Source organism: Carassius auratus, linkage group LG28B, assembly GCF_003368295.1.
Source record: "Carassius auratus strain Wakin linkage group LG28B, ASM336829v1, whole genome shotgun sequence".
NCBI classification, from domain to species: Eukaryota; Metazoa; Chordata; class Actinopteri; order Cypriniformes; family Cyprinidae; genus Carassius; species Carassius auratus.
The window spans coordinates 7,284,639-7,297,751 of NC_039293.1; the positions used below are offsets into that span (position 1 = coordinate 7,284,639).

General features: G+C 37.8%; 1 long non-coding RNA gene and 1 pseudogene across 1 annotated transcript; both read right to left on the minus strand.

The window, feature by feature from the left end:
* Positions 1–2,198: 2,198 nt before the first annotated feature.
* Positions 2,199–2,628, minus strand: LOC113067513 (uncharacterized). The gene is made up of 2 exons (XR_003279393.1): positions 2,467–2,628; positions 2,199–2,344 (listed from the first exon to the last, which is right to left on the minus strand). It is a non-coding gene; the product is annotated as an uncharacterized LOC113067513 (long non-coding RNA).
* A 46-nt stretch (positions 2,629–2,674) lies between these two features.
* Positions 2,675–11,819, minus strand: LOC113067387 (zinc finger protein 160-like; annotated as a pseudogene).
* Positions 11,820–13,113: the final 1,294 nt, after the last annotated feature.

A 13,113-nucleotide genomic window follows, 5' to 3' on the forward strand; every position in this document is an offset into this window, starting at 1 on the left:
CACAAGACGTGAGACAAGCCAATATATAGGGAGAGAGTAATGAGTGACAGCTGCTGCTGATGACAATTAACGGAGACGCCCACAAACTAATCAGTGTAGACGCGAAACACACAGACTTCACCACAAAGTGCAAAACCCAGAGATCACGGTTTACCAACCGTGACATGAAATGGAAGCTTTAGCCTAAGTTCTGCCAGGAAGACTCAATTACTTCATCACTAATTACCTTTATCATTATCCAATCACGTCTTTATACTTCGGTAAAAAAGATCGTACTTACACATGTTTGAATTCGCAGATGCCGACACGACAAGATCCCAACGCGACAACAACCTCCACCCTCCCCACCACCACCAGGATGGTCCTGTCCTTACCTTCCAGGGGGGTCGGCTGCGCCCCTGCCTTTGTCTTCAGGCAGGAAATGCAGATCCGCTACCCTCGGATTACGAACCATGGACGGGGCCTTCCGCCAAATAAATTTATAATTATGCTTGCTTCGTACATCATTTTATCTCCCGAGTTTTTCTGGTAGAACTGCCTTTAACTATCATTTTGCATTATTGACACACTGTTTTCCTAATGAATGTTGTTCAGTTGCTTTGATGCAATGTATTTTGTTTAAATATATAAATAAAGGTGACTTGACTTGTCTTATGAAAGCACAGCAAATTATTAAGCACAGCACTCTGTGTACACACTAGAGGAGAGCGAGCAAACTTTCTCAGTTTGTGTAAATCAATTATTTATCCTCAGTAATTTTACACTTGTCCAGTACAAATATGTTGCTTCATTACATAATTACAGTATATATGTTTTTCTTTATTTACCCCCAAAAAAGTGAAGTGAAATGTGACAACATGCCCCATAGGTGGGGTACATTATAACATCTGAGGGGCACGTTGTAACATGATCACTAAAACGTTATCTGATCAAATTAAAAAATATACAAGACAAACTTAATATTTTTTGTTCATAAAACAAATTTTTTTTTTCTAAATAAATAAGAATTTTAAGAGTTACAGATGATCTGATTTGAGTTTGACAAACACATTGAAACTTGGGACGACCCACATAAACGAGTAAAAATGTTTGACATGTCCTGAAATAATCATTTATGAACATTAAATATTGACTGTCAGTCTTTATTCACCTGTTTCTCATCATTTCTCATTCAAATGAAAGTAAATAGTAAAATCAGTGTGCAACTGCAGTTTAAAACTGGTTGGTGTCTTCTGCTAGTTATCAAAGCTTTAAAAAACGATCTGAACTGATAAATATCAGATTTGAGATTGAAATAATAGCACATTTGTCTCATTTTAAGTCAATAATGAAAACTAAGATAAAAAATGTAAGTCAGAATCTCGCTTCCCCGCAGTACCTGTGTCACCCTCTCCTGTTGCCAACTCACCACCGCACTCCGGATCCTCTGTACACCTGCATCTTCCCGGACAAGTATCACCTGTGTTCCTGTCTTCATGTGCCTTGTTTATTTATTTCATTAAAAATCACTCGCACTTGCTTCCTGCCAATCCTTTCACCAGTCGTTACAGAATTTCACACTTACTGTGGTAAAAAGTTCAGCGATATCTTCAAAAGATTTCAGAATTTTGTCACATTATTTTTCTATATAATGTTGATATGGTAAACGCCGCTCCACCTGAAAGTAGGTGATGGAGATTTACGGCTAATCAGGAAAACATGTGACACTGTCACAACCTGAAGCTTTAATTAATGGTTAATATTTAATATTTCCAGGGATCCCTAACACAAATATGATAAAGCTGTTCAGTAAAAAGCAAACAAGATCAGAAGTGGTAAAGAGGGATAGGGACATCCTTTGAAATATCACTGTTCTCTTTACAATCTACTGGCATTTCTTTAACATTATCTAGAATATTAATTATTCCTCATAATTTATTTTAAATATAGTTTAATTTACAATGTAACCATTTAAAATGCAATTGAAAGCAATTCTAAATGTTTCTGAATTCAGTAAAATATGTAACCCAATGTAATTCTCTTCACAGATTGTTTTAAAGGACTCCCATTCATACTTTACTGACAGCCCACTATTCAGAGTTGAGAATCAGTGCAGTTCCTCCTGTACAGAGCTGCTCACATTTACACGTGGATATTTCCGTGTTTACATTACACTGCTGAACAAGTTTTGAAGTATATATATTTGCAGTTACATAATATTAAATTAATATTTTTTATTTTAGTTTGTGCAAATGAAACCAAATGAATCCATCCCAAGTGGTTTGTGTTAGGCCAGATCCTTCTCTGGAAGATCAACTGAAAGGTGGACCATGAAGAGGAGGAACTCATAGAAGGACTGCAGAGACTGACACAGTCAAAATAAATGTTAAATAATTATGATACATACATGTAACTTGTGCATCAAAAAGTGAAAATAAATAAAACACTTTCTTTCTCTGTCACAAACAATACAATATCAGTATTTACCATTGCATTGCATGTTATTCCATTTTCTCTCCTAGTTGTATCTGTCCTTGTTTGGTCTCACGAAACATGTGGAATGCAGGTTCAGTAACTCGGTGTTAAGTTAGTTAGCCTACACTAAACCCGAAGGGTATGTTATGTTATGAATTTCTTCTGTGGGGTCTATCTAAATAGCTGAGTGACAGTAACATTGTTTACAACATTTCTGTATGCCAATGAAGAAAGCAAACACTTCCCACATGCAGTGCATTGATACGGTTTCTCTCCAGTGTGGATCTTCTCATGTGTTTTCAGACTTGATAACCGACTGAATCTCTTGTCACATTGTGAAAACTTGTAAGGTTTCTCTCCAGTGTGGATCCTCTAATGGAGTTGCAAACAGTTTGCTGAAGTACACGTATATTCTCACACTTAAAGCACATGTACTGTACTCTCTCACACCAGTATGTATTTTATGATGTATTTTCACTCTCAAAAATGTTTTCCTGCATTGATCACGTGTACAGCTTCTCTCCAGTGTGAATGTTCATATGATGCTTAAAGTTTAATGAGTGTGAAAAACTCTTTCCACATTAATCACAGGTGAACGGTTTCTCTCCAGTATGAACTCTCATGTGTGATGTAAGGTCTCCTTTTTTTCTAAAACTCTCCCCGCACTGATCACATGTGTACAGTTTCTCTCCAGTGTGAATCCTCTCATGTAGTTTCAGGTTTCCTAAATCTCTGAATCTCTTGTCACAGTGTGAGCACTTGTACAGTTTCTCTCCAGTGTGAATCCTCTCATGTGTTTTCAGACTTGAATGAATGAATGAATCTCATGTCACAGTGTGAACACTTGTAAGGTTTCTCTCCAGTAATAATCCTCTCATGTTTTTTCAGGTTTCCTAAATCTCGGAATCTCTTGTCACAGTGTGAACACTTGTACAGTTTCTCTCCAGTGTGAATCCTCTCATGTGTTTTCAGACTTGAATGAATGAATGAATCTCATGTCACAGTGTGAACACTTGTAAGGTTTCTCTCCAGTAATAATCCTCTCATGTTTTTTCAGGTTTCCTAAATCTCGGAATCTCTTGTCACAGTGTGAACACTTGTTTCTCTCCAGTGTGAATCCTCTCATGCTGTTTCAGCTGTCCTGACCGACTGAATCTCTTGTCACAGTTTGAACACTTGTAAGGTTTTCTCCAGTGTGAATCCTTTCATGTTTTTTCAGACTTGATGACACACTGAATCTCTTGTCACAGTGTGAACACCGGTAAGGTTTCTCTCCAGTGTGGATCATCTCATGTAGTTTCAGGTCTCCTGATCGACTGAATCTCTTATCACAGTGTGAACACTTGTAAGGTTTCTCTCCAGTGTGAATCCTCTCATGCTCTTTCAGGTGTCCTGACTGACTGAATGTCTTGTCACAGTTTGAACACTTGTAAGGTTTCTCTCCAGTGTGAATCCTCTCATGCTCTTTCAGGTGTCCTGACTGACTGAATCTCTTATCACAGTGTGAACACTTGTAAGGTTTCTCTCCAGTGTGAATCCTCTCATGTAGTTTTAAACACTGTGCAGTAGTAAAAGTCTTTTCACACTCAAAGCACATGTACTCTCTCACAGCAGAATGTATTTTCTGATGTCCTTTCAAACTTTGTATTAATGAAAAACTCTTTCCACACAAATGACATGAATGTGGTTTCTCCTTTGTATGAATTCTCAGGTGCTGCTTCAGGACTGAATCTCTCAAAAATGTTTTCCCGCATTGATCACATGTGTACAGCTTCTCTCTAGTGTGGATGTTCATGTGTAACTTAAGACTTTCTGATAGTGAGAAACTCTTTCCGCACTGATCACAAGTGAACGGTTTCTCTCCAGTATGAACTCTCATGTGTGATGTAAGGCTTCCTTTTATTGTGAAACTCTTTCCGCACTGATCACATGTGTACAGTTTCTCTCCAGTGTGGATGTTCATGTGTAACTTAAGACTTGCTGATCGTGAGAAACTCTTCCCACACTGATCACAAGTGTGCGGTTTAATACCAGTGTGGCTCATCTCGTGTGTTTTCAGGTTTCCTAATTCTCTGAATCTCTTGTCACAGTGTGAACACTTGTAAGGTTTCTCTCCAGTGTGAATCCTCATGTGAAGATCAAGATGATGTTTGCATGTCAATCTCTTTCCACACTGAGTACAGGAGAAAGATTTCTGGGCTCTTCTTTTCTTTAAAACTTTCTGAGTTTGACAGCAACTCAAAGGTTTTTTTTCAGTTCTGAATTGATTTTTTCTCTCAACTTCACTCAATTCTTCATGCTTCTCATTTTCTTCCATCAACTCTAAATAAAAGTAAAAATTGTTTATTTAAAAAAAGAAAAGAAAAGTGACAATTGCTATACAACAGTCTGATCATTTTGATGCAGGTTTATAAATACATCAAGTTTATATATACATCTCCCTGAAACTTTTTCATTCATCAATGAATGAGGTAGATTATTTTTCAAAAACTCTGCAGGACTGACGTTTGCCACCTCGGTTATATACTCTTGTATAAACTCCACAAGACTGTCTCATAGACTGCCAAGAAATATAACAGTGTCAAGGTCCATAAAATGTATGAAAGTCGTCGTCAGAATACTCCATCTGCCATCAGACGTGAGATCTGGGTTATATGAAGTGCTTTATGACACAGAAGAGCATATGCAGCATGGTGATATGGAGTGACACAGAGGAGACCATTGACAAAGGAATTATTGAATAAAGTCGTTATTAACTGGTCAGGTCCCTTCGGCCCTTAAGTTAGCTGCCATCACACCAGTCCCAAAAAAGGCTTGTTGTGATATGGAGAATCTGTCTAACTATAGGCCTATCGCCCATCTACCTTTTCTATCTGAGGTCTTCGAACGAGTTGTAGCTGGCCAGTTACAGCTAGGGCTTTAGTACTCGAGTCCGGTCTTGGACTCGAGTCCGGACTCGAGACATTTTTTCTGTCGTCTCGGACTCGTTGAATTTGCACTAGGACTTGTCTCGGACTTGGCCATTGAACTCGCCAAGTCTTCTAGTTGGTCTCGACCGAGTCCAAAAAAAATAAAAAAAATTAAAAAAAATAATTCTCCTTCAAAACAAAACCACGCTTGCGCTCCAGTGGCGTCTGCTGTTGCTGGGCAACCATGACCCGCTCTCCATGATGACGCAGAAGTTTCAGCAAAGAATCAATGGATTTCCAGCACTTAAATCTCTTGCAGTAGCTCTGCTAATAGATTCATTTAAAAAATGGCTATCCTTGTACAACTATGATCTTCTGTTTCTCCATCTTAGCTTTCAGTATTGTTCCGGGAAAGGATGTGCATGACCAGCGGTGGACTTACTGCGACCTGAAAAGTTTAGATGTTTCTAATTTAATTTTCTACCTGTTAGATTGTGTTTTATTTACGTCTACACCTAGATAGCCTTAAACGTATCCTTTACAATAACGAAAAACTAATTATTGTTGTACAGTATAGGGGTTGCAAGACTACTGATTTCTACTAGTCGATTTTTTTAAATAAAAAATGCTTGAGTTACTCGGCTATACTCGTGGTTCATGCTATTGTAAATGAAAACACATTAAATAGTTTTTTTTTTTATCAATAAATGCATATTAATGTTTAGCCTTATGCAACAATTACATATGTAAGTTTTAAAAAACTTTATAATTATGACATTACATATTTACATTGTCATGTAACAGCCAGTATTTGTATCTGTAACAATCACAAATTTTTTCCTATCTGCATTCGGATACAACATCGTACAGTTACTTGATAAGACTGTTATGACTTTTTATATATTTTTTCGTAGCTATCACTGAACAAGTATGTCGTGTTAAACTGAAATAATTATTAATTTCTAAAATAATATTTATCATGCAAGCAGAGAGAGTCATGACAAACGTTTAGTGATCATTTGAACACGACTGAATCTATTCAATGCACACATTCTCATTACGCAGAACACTTTGAGCGAGTCTTAATGTTAATGAACTTCACTAAACAGATGTGTGTGTGCCGTGCAAACCAGCAAAAGGTAAAGATGCAAACATGTAGGACAAGTAGACAATGTATCCGTATCTAAGCTGATTATTAGCCTACTCTTCAGAGAGAACTGATTTGGTTTTTGAGAGACTGAGATGCGCAACGCTGCTGTTTGATTGGTGAGCGCGCTGTGCTTATTCCATTCATTCGTATCATGGTAGCCTAAGCTTTCAATATTTGCCTTTTAAATATATACAAATAATATAACGTGTAGCTATGATGTATTATTATAGGTAAAATTACTCATGCAAAGCTCTGATTTCTGAGAGATGCACAGAGAGGCGACAACAATGCGGTGTTTGATTTGCGCTCTTTTCACTCATAAAGTTTACATTCATTCACTTCTGGCGCTGATGCCCTGGCTCACCTGTTATCTAACAAACACCAGACTGTGTCAGCTTCAGCCGAGTATTCAGGCAGAATTATTCCTTGTGCGTTATTCGTTTTTTAAGCCATTATCTGTGCCATTCCGAATAAGGTATTCGGCTTCAGGCACAACCCTAATTATTACATAACACATTTTATTTTTACATGCAACATAGATAAGGTCATATAGTAAAAGCTACACGCAATATTGTAATTCTAAAATTCACGTCGTACTTGCAAACACTTTGTATGCATTATGGTTAATGCATGCTGGAGTAGTCGATTGTTTCTGACAGCGCTGGACTAATCTATGCAAAAATTTCGCTGTATTTATGTGCGCATGTCCAGTAGAGCCAAACGTATCCATTCTAGCCTTGCTGCACGCATTTGTCATATCCCGGGCTTTGCGTGTGTCTGTGCAATGTGCCAAGGTATAGTCATATACATTTTTGACCACAGATATAATGTCAACAAAAATAAAGTACAAACTTTGTTTGTTTATCCAAGTTTAGCTCCCAGGGTCGGACTGGGGGTAAAACCAGTACTCATTACCAGGGCCCCAAAGGAAGAGAGGGCCCTTGAAAAGTATGAATCTGAAATATATATTTTTTACCTGGATATTTTCATGGGTGGGGGCCATGGGGGCCCATCAGGACTGCCTATGCATAGGGCACGGGATCTTGTGTAACGCCCCTGTTAGCTTTAACCCTAATTATACACTCTTGAACCTAATCAAGCTCTTACTAGACACACTAATCTTCCAGGTGTTTTAAGGCCAGTTGGAGCTAAACTTTTCAGGACATTGGTCATCCAGGATGTAGTTTGGAGAGAGAGTCCTAGAGAGTGGTTACTTTGCACATTCTTTTTGATCATTACAAATAATAATGTAAAATGATTTTCTTAGAATATTAGATATGCTTTCTCTCACATCAGAAACTTTACCAGTAGTTAAGTATGTGGTCTTGAAGAGGACCCTTTTTTCTTTCATTTGGACTCGGTCTTGGACTTGGACTTGAACCTCTTTGGACTCGGTCTCGACTAGTCCTGGACTTGGACTTGACTTGGACTCGACAAAGCTGGACTTGACTACAGCTCTAGTTACAGCGATATCTGTCTATCAACAATCTCCTAGAACCATTTCAGTCCAGATTTAGATCAGGCCATAGTACTGAGACTGCTGTCGTTCGGGTTGTAAATGATCTTCTCATTTCTGCTGATATGGGTGTCTGTAGTATTTTGGTATTGTTAGACATCACGGCTGCTTTTGACACTATATCACAAGCGGTCCTTCTTGAAAGACGGTCTGTATATCTGTCCCACAGGGGTCTGTGCTTGGTCCCATCTAATTTAGCATCTAAATGTAGCCTCTGGATGACATAATTTGTCAGTTTGGTTTAGGTTTTCATTGTTATGTTGATGATACGCTGATCTATAACAGCATGCACCCTGATCCTAATCTTGCGATTACAGCCCTTAGCGCACCTGCCTCGATGCGATAAAAGCCTGGATGCATGATAATTGTTTTAAGCTTAACCAAGAAAAAAAAGAACTTCTTTTTGAATATGAAAATCTTTACTCAGACTTAAAGGGTGGGGGGGGGGGTGAAATGCTATTTCATGCATACTGAGTTTTTGACACTGTCCATGTTTAGCATGGGAATCCAACTCTTTAACAAAGTTAAAAAAATTAAGTTGTACGTTGTACATTCCGGTTTGTCACAAGTTTCGGAAAGTTTTTTTCGTGTATGGCTCTGTGTGACGTTAGATGGAGCGCTTCTGCGGGAAGAGCGCACGCTCCCGTATAGCAGAGCACTGAGAGCACAACAGACATTCACTGATCAGAGCGAGAGCGTCGCGAAATGTCACCAAAGACGTGTTTTGGTGTTTTTGGTTGCCAGGGCAAGACAACCCTGCACAGATTACCAAAAAAAAAAAAAACAGCATTAAGGGACCAGTGGATGGAGTTTATTTTTACAGAGCATCAATGGAGTTGTGCAAGTCTTTTTGTTTGTTCCCTGCATTTCGAAGATGCTTGTTTTACAAACAAGGCCCAGTTTGACGCCGGATTTGCATATCGTTCATTTCTTAAGGATAATGCAATCCCAACGAAAAAGGGTCACGATCGTGTGTTGGAACCGCAGGCGGTGAGTAAAACTGCTTCAAATATCTCTGTGTTGTTAACTTAGCTATCGGCGCGTAAGCACATCAAGTAAACAACATGCGATGTTGTCATCAAACTGCACGAGTAAAAGTGCTTCAAATATCTCTGTGTTGTTAACTTCGCTATCGGCGTGTAAGCACATCAAGTAAACAACATGTGATGTTGGCATCAAACTGCACTTTCCACATGTACACCTTTAAAGAAAAAAAAATTATGACATAAAGTGGAACTTAGTCATTTTCCAAAACCGCTAAGCAAATATATACAGTTTCAGTACATACCACATAGAGACGTCGTTGCTGATGCTGCTCTTGTTAAATTTCAGCCTCTGGATCTGATTCTGGATCATAAATATACGCTGAATCTGACTGTTACCCATGGTTTGTTTTGTTTTTTCCTCACGGTAATGTCACAGCTTCCAAAAGCTCTCAACGCAAAAGCCTACTGCCGCTCGTGATTCTTTAGCTCCGCCCACACGTCACGCCTCCAGGCGCTCGTGTTTTTCTGGGAAAAAACGGTACAGACTATCTTTCTTTTATGAATACAATAAAACTAAAGACTCTTTGCAGTATTACTCTAGAGGTACTCAAGATTAACAGGATATTGAGTGAAAACGAGCATTTCACTCCCCCTTTAATATTTCAGAGTTGACTACAGTCAAGCACTTGGTTACTCCATCTCTTCAAGTGCGTAATCTTGGCGTTATCTTTGACTCTGAACCTATGTTCAATGCATATATTAAAAAGGTATCAAAGATTGAATTTTTCCACCTTAGAAATATTGCTAGACTGCGACCATTTGCTAGATGCAGAAAGGCTTATACTTGCCTTTTATTACATCGAGGCTTGATTATTGCAATGCGCTCTCTCTTGGTTTCCCAAATAAATAAATAAAAAAATTACAATATATACGAAATTCAGCCGCCCTGTTATTGACATACAACCACTCAGTACTCTCTGATTTACACTGGCTGCCAATACAAGCACGTATTGAATTCAAAACACTGATTTTAATATATAAAGCTATTTATGGGATGGCACCTGCTTATCTCTGCGGTTGTTGGCGTCTGTACTGCATTTGAGCTCCATCACTATATTATTTTTACTGACTAATTTTATCTTAAAAATCAATTTTATACACCATCGTGTCCGTTCTATAAGGTGCGAATATATCATCTATTGTATTCTACAGCAAAAACAATCAGAGCGCTTCGATATCACTAGTTTTATTTTGATCTCCCGGGTCCGTTATTAGCTTATAGCCTGTTAGCATCAGCAAGCGTGGTTGCTGCTAACTGCGCTTGCATTGCTAATACTCTATTCACACACATTACCATTGCTGTACTCAATGTTACTTGCTTTAATGGTGGATGAATGTCTAACTTTGATTGCAGGTGACAAGTTCGGTGTAAGTATACATCGTGCTATTAACAGTCCCACCACGTCTACTCCGTGTGTTTCTCTGCACAGGCCCAGTGCACCCAGGACGCGATCACCTTCACTCCTTATCAACGAGGACACGAAAGGTTCAGTAGACTTGTTGCTTTAGATGAATGGTTGTTGTCATGGTGTAAAGAACAGAAACTGCTATTTGTTAATAACTGGAATCTTTTCTGTTTCGCGCTGATGGCCTGCACCCCAGCAGAGTCGGAGCTGCTTTCTGACAACATCTCCAGGACGCTTCGCTCCATGTGTCTAGTAAGACAATTCTCAAATAACTATTATGATGACTTTTGTTCCACCCACTTAAATGATAAAAGTACTTGCACTGTACAATCTATTGAGACTGTGTCTGTTCCCCGAATAGTGAGGTCAAAATATAAATTTAATGTAGGATCTTAAAGTTTGGGCTCATAAATATTAGATCACTCACACCCAAAGCAGTTATTGTAAATGAAAGGATCACAGATAATAGTTTTGATTTACTCTGCTTGACTGAAACCTGGCTAAAACCAAATGATTATTTTGGTCTAAATGAGTCTACTCCACCAAACTACTGTTATAAGCATGAGCCCCGTCAGACTGGTCAACAATATATAGTGATATTCTCAATGTTACACAGAAAACAGGATACAGGTTTAACTCTTTTGAAATACTTCTGCTAAATGTTACACTGTCAGACATGCAAAAGAAATCTAATGTATCTCTTGCTCTGGCTACTGTGTATAGACCACCAGGGCCGTATACAGAATTCCTAAAAGAATTTGCAGATTTCCTCTCAGACCTTCTAGTTACAGTTGATAAGGCGCTAATCATGGGAGATTTTAATATTCACGTTGATAATGCAAATGATGCATTAGGACTTGCGTTTACTGAAAGATTATTGTAAAAGATTGGATGACCAATAATTTTCTCCAATTAAATTCGGATAAGACCGAGATACTAATTATTGGACCAAAAAACACTACACAGAATCTTGTAGATTACAATCTGCAACTAGACGGATGTACTGTTACTTCCTCTACAGTCAGAAATCTGGGTGTTATATTAGACAGCAATTTGTCTTTTGAAAATCATATTTCCAATGTTACAAAAGCTGCATTCTTCCATCTTAGAAACATTGCCAAGCTACGAAACATGTTATCTGTTTCTGATGCAGAAAAGCTAGTTCATGCATTCATGACCTCTAGACTGGACTATTGTAATGCACTTCTAGGTGGTTGTCCTGCATCTTCAATAAACAAGCTACAGGTAATCCAAAATACAGCAGCTAGAGTCCTTACCAGGTCAAGAAAATATGATCTTCATCCCGTGGTAACTAGGATTTACACAAGCTCCAGTCTGGATCCAAAACCCCTGAGAAGAGATGATGCTGACCCTCAGAGGACCCCAGATGATGCTAACCCTGAATCAACAAACAGAACTAACAAATATTGCTACAAATTGTTTTCTAATGTGCTTTAAAGACACATCTTTTTACAGCTGCTTATTGTAATTGAATGTGATTGTATGTGATGTTTTACTTCTTGTATACTGTAGCACTTTGAGTCTAAGAAAAGCATGTTAGAAATAAAATGTATTATTTTTTTTTGTTTGTTTGTTTTCTTTGCTTACAAAATTTTCAGATGAGAAATAAAACATGACTGTATGCAATTGGGCTGCCCAGTAATATGTAATATTTTTATAAAAACATTTTACTCAATGTGGATTAATCTTACATCCCATCACACAACAGAAATAGATGTTACAGCAGCCAGTCAGTGCATGTGTCTGCATGTTCTGTGTCTCTGAGTGAATGGATCATGGAATAGTTTGATACACAAACTCAAACACACGTGACTCAGTGTCTCAATATATGAGGAAGAGAACACATGAACTTCATCTCCAGAGATGCTCAGAGAGTCACTTCACCAGCTTTATGCAGTTTCTTTTGAGAAAAATTACTGTCAAATACACGCTGAAACAAAAACTAAAACTGAAAGACCTTCATGACAATCCGTCACAATAAAAGTACGGTTTAACTTGAAATTATGACCGACTAGATTACTACTGTATACTAAAATGCAAGTCTCAAAGTAATGATGATATTTTTAGGGAATATCATACAACCAATTTATTAATTATTATTAATTTATACAGTTCTGGTGTGCAGTATCTTTTCTGATGAGATTAAATGAAAACACTGTTTTGTTGTAAATTGATTTACATTTGATTACATTTTAAAAGATAGATTAAATTGTTCAAGTTTTATTATTTCACTTTACTAGACACCATTTTTCTGATGCATTTGTGCTGAATCATTACACACAGAATTCATAATAAATCAAATGGAAAACAGAATTTAGGGGAAATAAAATGCATTTCATGGATCCCTCAATTAAACCGTAGCTCCTCTGTGGAATTGAGTTGTGAACAAACTAAGGTCTAACAAACACGTAGAAAGCATTTTATTCCCCATTAATGGTAAACGAACACCATGAAAAACATCAATATTGAATGATATGGGAAAAAATATATTGTCATAGCCTATTTTTATAATTTTTTCTGGAACCCTCGAGACTATATTTTCCCTTTAGAGAGCTCACGACAAGGTTTGTGACTCTTGTTTCAGGCAAACAGAGAAACATTTTAAGCGCGC